At 56.3% G+C, this 10,567-nt stretch overlaps 1 non-coding gene and 2 pseudogenes across 1 annotated transcript; all 3 read right to left on the bottom strand.

The window, feature by feature from the left end:
* Positions 1-533, bottom strand: part of LOC128039207 (28S ribosomal RNA) — a 3,308-nt pseudogene extending 2,775 nt beyond the window's left edge.
* A 227-nt stretch (positions 534-760) lies between these two features.
* Positions 761-914, bottom strand: LOC128039206 (5.8S ribosomal RNA). The gene has a single exon (XR_008193700.1). It is a non-coding gene; the product is annotated as a 5.8S ribosomal RNA (ribosomal RNA).
* Positions 915-9,992: 9,078 nt separating this feature from the next.
* Positions 9,993-10,147, bottom strand: LOC128039208 (5.8S ribosomal RNA; annotated as a pseudogene).
* Positions 10,148-10,567: the final 420 nt, after the last annotated feature.

Raw genomic sequence — 10,567 nt, 5'->3', positions numbered from 1 at the left:
GACGCTCCACGGGCGCATCAAAGGCCCGGCTTGGGCTGCCGCCACGACCCGCGCGGTCCACGCCGCCCGAAGCCGATCGGCGGACGGCCTCGCCGCTCCACATCCGACCGGGCGCATCGCCGCCCCCATCCGCTTCCCTCCCGACAATTTCAAGCACTCTTGACTCTCTTTTCAAAGTCCTTTTCATCTTTCCTCGCGGTACTTGTTCGCCATCGGCTCTCGCCCAGATTTAGCCTTGACGGAATTTACCGCCCGATTAGGGCTCAGCATTCCCAAACAACCTGACCAGAGACAGCGCGTGGTGCGACAGGTCCGCACGACGGGGCTCTCACCTCTCCGGCGCCTCTTTCCAGGGACTTGGGGCCCGTCCGTCGCCGAGGACGCTTCTCCGATTACAATTCGACGCCGATGGCGACCGATTCTCAAGCGGGCTTTTCCCGGTTCGCTCGCCGCTACTAGGGGAATCCTCGTAAGTCTTTTCCTCCGCTTATTGATATGTTTAAACTCACGGGTAATCCCGCCGACCTGGGTCGCGATGCGAGCACCGCCCTTGCGATGCCGAAGGGTTCTGGGTCTCGATCGACGGACGCGCACGACTCGAACGAGGTTGCTTACAAAGATTACCACCGATCGTCGCGACGATGATGTCGCCGAGGACTCGAATTTAGGCCAACCGCCGGGCTGTGAGCGCACGGGAGGCCAATTTCGCCCGCGGTCCAACCGAGGCTCGAGGGCTCATGGTTGATGGGGCGACGATGCGTGACACCCAGCAGACGTGCCCTCGGCCTAATGGCTTGGGGCGCAACTTGCGTTCAAAGACTCGATGGTTCACGGATTCTGCAATTCACACCAAGTATCGCATTTCGCCACGTTCTTCATCGATGCGAGAGCCGAGATATCCGCTGCCGAGAGTCGCTCAGATATTTTGCGACAAGAGAACAGCATCATCGGCACCGACACCGCGAACGGTGCGGCGACTGAAGACGTGCCCCTTTTTCGTTTCGATTCCTTGGCGCGATTCGCGCCGGGTTTGTTCCGTTTTGCCTCGAAGAGGTTGATCCCGGCATCTCACCCCACCCGACGGGCGTAGGGACGACGAGACTGGCCGCCCGAGACACGGGGTGGCGAGAGGCGAGGATGCACCCGCACCACCTCCGGTGTTGTTTGTAACTCGTTCGCGGGTCGCTCGCTAGGCAGTGTTTCGACAATGATCCTTCCGCAGTTCACCTACGGAAACCTTGTTACGACTTCTCCTTCCTCTAAATGATAAGGTTCGTGGACTTCTCGCGACGTCGCGGCAGCGAACCGCCCACGTCGCCGCGATCCGAACACTTCACCGGACCATTCAATCGGTAGGAGCGACGGCGTGTGTACAAAGGGGTGGACGTAGTCAACGCGAGCTGATGACTCGCGCTTACTAGGAATTCCTCGCTGAAGACCAACAATTGCAATGATCTATCCCCATCACGATGAAATTTCAAAGATTACCCGCCTGCTGGCCAAGGCTATAGACTCGCTTGAATACATCGCTAGAAGCGCGCGGCGCCTGTAACATCTAAGGGCATCACAGCACCTGCTATTGCCTCAAACTTCCTTGGCCTAAAAGGCCATAGTCCTCTAAGGTTAGCCACGGAGGATCACCTCCGTAGCTAGTTAGCAGGTCTGAGGTCTCGTTCGTTAACGGAATTAACCACACAAATCGCTCCACCAACTAAGAACGGCCATGCACCACCACCCATAGAATCAAGAAAGAGCTCTCATCATTAACCTTACTATGTCCGACCTCGTAAGTTTCCCCGTGTTGAGTCAATTGCCGCGTGCTCCACTCCGTGGTGCCCTTCCGTCAATTCCTTTAAGTTTCAGCCTTTGCGACCATACTCCCCGAACCCAAAGACTTTGATTTCTCATAAGGTGCCGGCGGAGTCCTAAAAGCAACATCCGCCGATCCCTCGTCGGCATCGTTTATGGTTGAGACTAGGACGGTATCTGATCGTCTTCGAGCCCCCAACTTTCGTTCTGATTAATGAAAACATCCTTGGCAAATGCTTGCAGCTTGTTCGCCTTCATAAATCCAAGAATTTCACCTCCGACTATGAAATAATAATGCCCCTGACCGTCCCTCGTTAATCATTACTCGATCCTGAAGGCCAACACAATAGGATCGAAATCCTATGATGTTATCCCATGCTAATGTATACAAGCGTAGGCCTGCTTTGAGCACTCTAATTTCTTCAAAGTAACAGCGCCGAGGAACGACCCGCCAATTAAGGCCAGAGCGCATCGCCGGCAGAGGACGAGCAGACCGGTGCTCACCGTGAGGCGGACCGGCCGACCCACCCCTAAGTCCAACTACGAGCTTTTTAACTGCAACAACTTAAATATACGCTATTGAGCTGGAATTACCGCGGCTGCTGGCACCAGACTTGCCTCCAATGGATCCTCGTTATGGATTTAGATTGTACTTATTCCAATTACTGCACTCATAGAGCCCGGTATTGTTATTTATTGTCACTACCTCCCGTGTCGATTGGGTAATTTGCGCGCCTGCTGCCTTCCTTGGATGTGGTAGCCGTTTCTCGTGCTCTCTCCGGAATCGAACCCCACCTCCGTCACCCGTCACCACCATAGTAGGCCACTATCCTACCATCGAAAGTTGATAGGGCAGAAATTTGAATGATGCGTCGCCGGCACAAAGGCCGTGCGATCCGTCGAGTTATCATGAATCATCGTAGCAACGGGCAAAGCCCGCGTCGACCTTTTTTATCTAATAAATGCATCCTTCCAGAAGTCGGGTTTGTTGCACGTATTAGCTTCTAGAATTACTACGGTTATCCGAGTAGCAAATACCATCAAACAAACTATAATCGATTTAATGAGCCATTCGCAGCTTCACAGCCAAATTTGTTCATACTTACACATGCATGGCTTAATCTTTGAGACAAGCATATGACTACCGGCAGGATCAACCAGGTAGCATTCTCCGCGACGTCGGCACCTGCATGGCCCTCAACATGCCCCGTGAGCTACGAAGAGGTCATAACAGAGCACGAGCATCGTCCGTGTCAAGAGACAAAATGCATAGGCATCGAGAGATGAGGGCCTGAACCCTACTCTCAAAAATATTTTCCGCATCCGAAAGCACGATCGAGCACCAGTGCACCGACGAGGCCACGCTGATTTAAGGGGCGCACTTGGACACAAGGCACGATTGAGGTCCACCACGCACCCCGAAGGGCACGGGATGGAGAAGGACGGCAACACATCCATAATTCCATCTGGCTTAGGTACGCAGCACAGATCCTGATCGCACCCCTTGAGTTCGATTACAACAAGGACTTAATGAAGAGGAGTGCGGATCGACAGTTCGATGCGAGTAGCATGGAGCCTGCCAATACACACAACCAAAACGCCACTCATATGCCTATTGCGTACTAGTAGTAGCGCCCACGCACACCGCCCAACAGCCCACCCAACCGAATGGTAGGGGAGCGGAAGGAACAACGAACGAGGGCGCACCACAACCGCTTGGCACGAGAACTACGAGGGAAAAGTCCCACCGGACTTGGTCGAGCCAAGACTGAGCCTACAAACTCAACTTACACCCCCAAAGGCCGTTGCCGTCAAAGGGACTTGGTACTAGGGTCGCGGGCAGTTTCGAATGCGGGCAAGGGGCAAGGCCAAGGCACCGTGGTCGCCGACTTGGGATGCACAAGGCGTCCCTAAACGTGACGGGGCGAAAGGGCGTTAGCTCGAGCCCATAGCAATGCATAAGCCACCCCAAGAGATCTTTGCCCGAATAGGGAACTTGGTCTTGAGTCGTTATTACATTTCTATGGGCACGGGCTTGACTGGCCGGAAAATTGTCACCCCGGCCACCACTGCCGGCGACCGACTCACCCCGTGCAGAGTCGTTATGGACGACCTGACCCCATGGGGGCTAGACGCACCCCACCTCGGCTCGGAGGGGGCACGGGGGCGCGGATCTCACCCCTTAAAGAGCTAAAAACTTCGTCAATATGCTACCAGCAACATTCGACCGTCTCAAATGCGGACACTCTTCTTAGCCAAGACATCCTGTGCACCAAGGTGCCGATGGGTGCCCGAGGCTCCCGCACATCCAAGCACCAAGTTGCCGATGGTGTCCGAGGCTCCCGCACATCCTAGCCACCGAGGTACCGATGCTGCCCGAGGCTCCCGCACATCCGAGCCACCAAGGTGCCGATGGTGGCCGAGGCTCCCGCACGACCAAGGGCCGAGGTGCCGATGGTGGCCGAGGCCCCCGCACGACCAAGGGCCTATTTTACCGATGGTGCCCGAGGCTCCCGCACGACCAAGGGCTTAGTTTGCCGATGGTGCCCGAGCCTCTCGCACGACCAAGGGCCTAGGTTGCCGATGGTGCCCGAGGTTCCCGCACATCCAAGCACCAAGGTGTCGATGGTGCTCGAGGCTCCCGCACGACCAAGGGCCTAGGTTGCCGACAGTGTCCGAGGCTCCCTGCACGACCAAGGGCCTAGTTTGCCGATGGTGTCCGAGGCTCCCTGCACATCCCAAGACCTAGGGGCCGATGGCGGCCGAGGCACCCGCACGACCAAGGGCCTATTTTCTCGATGGTGCCCGAGGCTCCTGCACGACCAAGGGCTTAGTTTGCCGATGGTGCCCGAGCCTCTCGCACGACCAAGGGCCTAGGTTGCCGATGGTGCCCGAGGTTCCCGCACATCCAAGCACCAAGGTGCCGATGGTGCCGAGGCTCCTGCACGCACCAAGGGCCTAGGTTGCCGACGAGGTCCGAGGCTCCTGCACATCATAGCACCGAGGTGCCGATGGTGCCCGAGGCTCCCTGCACGCACCAAGGGCCTAGGTTGCCGATGGTGCCCGAGGCTCCCCGCACATCGAAGCACCGAGGTGCCGATGGCGCCCGAGGCTCCTTCATGGCCAAGGGCTTAGTTTGCCGATGGTGTCCGGCCTCGCGACATCCTAGCACCAAGGTGCCGATGGTGCCCGAGGCCCCGCACGACTAAGGGCCTATGCTATCGAACGTTCACGAGCACCGCCGGACGGATCGCCGAGCACCACCGGACGGATCGCCGGAGCACCGCCGGAACCTAACCCACGGTGGGGGCACCGACGTCCGCATACGGCATGGGCCGGGCCGTCCGACAACCCCCCGCCGCTCAATATCACCTCCCCTAAAGAGCTAAAAAACTTGGTCAATGCGCTACCAGTGACATTCATGTGTCCGAAATGGGGACACTTTTTTACCCGACGCCCCGCACCAACAGGGCCCAACTTTAGCTTTGGTGCTCAAGGCTCCCCGCCATCCATGCACCAGGTGCCGATGGTGCTCGAGGCTCCCAGACATCCAAGCACCAAGGTACCGATGGTGCTCGAGGCTCCCCGCACGCACCAAGGGCCTAGGCTGCCGATGCTGTCCGAGGCTCCCAGACATCATAGCACCGAGGTGCCGATGGTCTCCGAGGCTTCCCACAACCAAGGGCATAATTTGCCGATGGTGTCCGATGCTCCCACATCCATGCACCAAGGTGCCGATGGTGCCTCGAGGCCCCGACATCCAAGCATCAAGGTTACCGATGGTGTCCGAGGTTCCACACATCCGAGCCACCAAGGTGCCGGAGGCTCTTGTTGCGAAAGGGAGGGACCGGAGGATTCATCCATTGTTGGCTATCCGAATTCTACCCTTGGATTGGGAGGGACCGACAACTCATTCATTGTTGGGCACCAACATATAATGATATTTGAATTCTACCTTGGTATTGGGAGGGACCCAAGACACCGACTCACCCATGATGACTTCAGATATTCCGGATACTCACGGATGGATCGCTTGAGCACCGCCGAACCTAACCGGCAGTGGGGGCACCGACGCCCGCATGCGATGGGCGTGAGCATTGTTCTCGATAACCCCTCGCCGCTTCAATGTCTCTTCCCTAAAGAGCTAAAAACTTGGTCAATGCGCTACTAAAGTACATACATGTGTCTCAAATAGGGACACGCTTTTTTTTAGTTTCCATATGTCCCAAACAGACACTTTTTAGCCCGACGCCTGCACTAACAGGGGTCAGAGTTGTCGATGGTGCCTGTGGTTCTCAGACATCCGAGGCACTAAGGTGCCGACATGGGGGAGCTCCCCACATGTCCTAAACGGGACTTTTTTGTGCCGCTTATTCCACTTAGTGACTTAGTGTTTTTAATCAAGATTTTGCTCATGGCCCAAAACAAATACAAGAAGTCAATGTTGGGTCCATGAAACATGGCACGATGGGGCGTAAATTGAACAAGTCCCCTGAGTCACCAATGGGGGAGCCGCACCAGACCAAAGAAAGGCCCTCACAGCCATGTTCCACGAAGGGGCGGCACGGCCAGTGTTTAACTAACTCCTCATTACCTAAGTCCCCACCGGGGACCCTGTGGTAGGGTCGCAATGTAACTAGGGGATGGGATAGGCGATAGGGGAGGGATTAATCGGCGACAAAAGGGTCAATTCAAAGGATCGTGGCGAAGGCCACTCGCCACTTACAATACCCCGTCACAGATTTAAGTCGCCCGCAGCGGATTCTACCCGCCGCTCGGTGGGAATTACGCCTGTGGAGGCGCCCACGATTTGTCCGCCGCGGCCATGCACTCACGACACGTGCCCCTAAATAGTGAGGCCCCATCGCGGGTCGGCAATCGGCGACGGGCGCAAGTCGTTTCTCTAGCCCGGATTCGACTTAGAGGCGTTCACCATAATCCAACAGACAGAGTTTGCGCACATCGCTTTTCAACCAAGCGCGATGACCAATTGTGCGAATCAACTGCCTCTCGCACTAGGTTGAATTACTATTGCGACGCCGCCATCAAGAGGGTAAACTAACTCCGCCTCACGACGGTTCTAAACCAGCACCACGTTCCCTATTGGTGGGTGAACAATCCAACACTTGGTGAATTTCGCTTCACAATGATAGGAAGAGCCGACATCAAGGATCAAAAGCAACGTCGCTATGAACGCTTATCGCCACAAGCCGCTTATCCTCGTGGTAACTTTTCTCGACACCTCTAGCTTCAAATTCAAGGTCTAAAGGATCGATAGGCCACGCTTACTGCTTCAGATTCAGATCGGAAATCGTAATCAAACGAGCTTTTACCCTTTGTTCCACACGAGATTGCTCGTTGAGCTCATCTTAGGACACCGCGCTATCTTTAATGTATGTGCCGCCTACCAAACTCCCCACCGACAATGTCTTCCGCTCGGATCGGCCGGTCAAGCCGGCTTTGGGTCCAAAAAGAGGGCTGTGCCCGCCTCCCGATTCACTGAATAAGTAAAATAACGTTAAAAGTAGTGGTATTTCAATTTCCCGAGAGCTCCCACTTATCCTACACCTCTCAAGTCATTTCACAAAGTCGACTAGAGTCAAGCTCAACAGGTCTTCTTTCCTCACGATTCTCGCCAAGCCCTCCCCTTTGGTTTCACCGGATAGTAGATGTGACAGCTGGGAATTGTTAATCCATTCATGCGCGTCACTAATTAGATGACGAGGCATTTGGCTACCTTAAGAGAGTCATAGTTACTCTCCGGGCCTGCTTACCCGCCGCTTGGTTGAATTTCTTCACTTTGACATTCTTCAGAGCACTGCGTAAATCACATTGCGTGAGCATCCGCAGGGACCATCGCAATGCTTTGTTTTAATTAAATGGTACGGATTCCCTTGTCCGCACTCAGCTCGAAGTCGACTGTTCGTCGCCTGGGAAGGCCCTCGGAGGGCTGCTCATTGGCCTTCTCGGCGAAGACGCTGGCGACTCCGCCTCCGCCATGAGCAAAATGAGCAAAGGCGCCAAGAATTGACGGTTCGGATCGGGACCCCGTGCTCAAAATTTCTCAGAGCCAATCCTTTTCCCGAGGTTACGGATCCATTTTGCCGACTTCCTTGCTTACATTGTTCCATTGACCAGAGGTCGCTCACCTTGGAGACCTGATGCGTTATGAGTACGACCGGCGCGGACGCACTCTCGTCCTCCGGATTTTAATACGGGGGCGCACCCGACACCACGCGACGCAGCGGTGCTCTTCCGGCCATTGACCTTACCTCCTACCGAGCTGCTTCTGTGGTGGGCGTGCCGTTAAATGAAAAGATAACTCTTCCCGAGGCCCCGCCGACGCCTCCTGGACTCCCTAACGCTGTTGCCACCGCCACGCCCTTGCTCGGGTGAATTTTAACCCGATTCCTTTCAAGCTCAAGCACTGACGCCATTGCCGGACGGGCTTCCCTCTCTTAGATCGACTAACCCATGTGCAAGTGCTGCTCACATGGAACCTTTCCTCTTCGCCTTCAAAGTTCTCATTTGAATATTTGCTATTACCACCAAGATCTGCAGACCGACGCCGCCTCCGCCTGCTCACGCCTCGGTTTTGCGGCGACCGCCGCCTCCTACTCATCGGGGTTCGCCCTTGCCCTGACGGCCAGTATAGGTCGCAAGCTAAGCGCCCATCCATTTTCGGGCTAGTTGATTCGGCAGTGAGTTGTTACACACTCCTTAGCGGATTTCACTTCCATGACCACCGGGCCCCGCCTGTTTTAATCCATCAACACCCTTTGTGGGTTCTAGGTTAGCGCCGCCAGCTGGGCACCGGAAACTCGGCTCCTGCTCATCCCGCAGACGCCAGCCTCGCTTACCAAAATGGCCCACTTGAGCTCTCGATTCCGTGGCGCTGCTCAACGGGCAGCCAACACCGTCCTACCTATTTAAAGTTTGAGAATAGGTCGAGGGCGCTATGCTCTCGATGCCTCTAATCATTGGCTTTACCCGATAGAACTCTCCAAGGGCTCCAGCCTATCCCGAGGGAAACTTTGAGGAAACTACCACAGACGGTTCGATTAGTCTTTCGCCTCTATACCCAAGTCGCATTTAACGATTTGCATCGTCAAGATTCGCCGCGGGCCTCCACCAGAAGTTTCCTCTCGGCTTCGCCCCGCCAGCATAGTTCACCATCTTTCGTCCCGACAGCATGCTCTCACTCGAACCCTTCGTAAGATCAAGGTCGGTCGGCGGTGCACCAGCGAGGATCCCGCCAATCAGCTTCCTTGCGCCTTACGGGTTTTCTAGCCTGCTGACTCGCACATGTCGAATTTTGGTCCGTGTTTCAAGACGGGCCGAATGGGGAGCCCGCAGCCGACGCCCGGAGCACGCAGTGCCGGGCACGCATCGAGGCGGCGCGTGCGCCGAATCCCACGATCGAGGCGACGACGCTTCCACGGGCGTATCAAAGGCCCGCTTGGGCTGCCGCCACGACTCGCGCCGGTCCACGCCTGAAGCCGACCGGCCGGACTGGGCTCTCGCCGCTCCACATCCGACGGGGCGCATCGCGCCCCCATCCGCTTCCTCCCGACAATTTCAAGCACTTTTTGACTTTTTCAAAGTCCTTTTCATCTTTCCTCGCCAGTATTTGTTCGCCATCGGCCTCGCCAGATTTAGCCTTTTGACGGAATTTACCGCCCGATTAGGGTCAGATTCCCAAACAACTCGACCAGAGATGGCCGCTGGAAAGCGACAGTGTCCGCACGACGGGCCTCACCTTCCGGCGCCCCTTTCCAGGACTTGGGCCCGGTCCGTCGCCGAGGACGCTTCAGACCATACAATCGGACGCCGATGGCGACCGATTCTCAAGCCGGGCTTTTCCTGCCTGCTCGCCGTTACTAGGGAATCTCGTAAGTTTTTTTTCTCCGCTTATTGATATGCTTAAACTCAACGTAATCCCGCCGACTCGGGTCGCGATGCGGTAGCACCGCCCTGCGATGCCGAAGGGTTCAAGGGTCTCGATCGACGGACGCGCACGACTCGAACGAGGTTGCTTACAAGATACCACCGATCGTCGCGACGATGATGTCGCCGAGGACTCGAATTTAGGCCAACCGCGGGCTGTGGAGCGCACGGAGGCCAATTTCGCCCGCGGTCCAACCGAGGCTCGAGGGCTCATGGTTGGATGGGGCGACGATGCGCGACACCCGTGCAGACGCGTGCCCTCGGCCTAATGGCTTGGGGCGCAACTTGCGTTCAAAGACTCGATGGTTCACGGATTCTCGCACTCACACCAAGCATCGTATTTCGCCACGCTCTTCATCGGCGCGAGAGCCGATATCCGCTGCCGAGAGTCGTTCAGATATTTTGCGACAAGAGAACAAGATCATCGAAGTCGACCGACATCACGAACGGCGGCGTAAGAAGACGGCCCTTTTTCGCTTTCGACCTCTGGCGCGATTCGCGCCGGGGTTTGTCTGTTTTGCCTCAAGAGGTTGATCCCGGCATCTCACCCCACCCGACGGGCGAGAGGGACGACGAGACCGGCTGCCCGAGACACGGGGTAGCGAGAGGCGAGGATGCACCCGCACCACCTCCTGTTGTTTGCAACTCGTTCGCGGGTCGCTCTACAGGGCAGTTTCGACAATGATCCTTCCGCAGTTCACCTACGGAAACCTTGTTACGACTTCTCCTTCCTCTAAATGATAAGGTTCAAGTTGACTTCGCGACGTCAGCGGCAGCGAATCGCCACGCCGCCGCGATCCCAACACTTCAC

The sequence above is a fragment of the Gossypium raimondii genome, unplaced genomic scaffold (genome assembly GCF_025698545.1).
Source record: "Gossypium raimondii isolate GPD5lz unplaced genomic scaffold, ASM2569854v1 Contig00342, whole genome shotgun sequence".
In the NCBI taxonomy this organism is placed as follows: domain Eukaryota; kingdom Viridiplantae; phylum Streptophyta; class Magnoliopsida; order Malvales; family Malvaceae; genus Gossypium; species Gossypium raimondii.
This window is presented reverse-complemented; position numbering and strand designations above follow the sequence as displayed.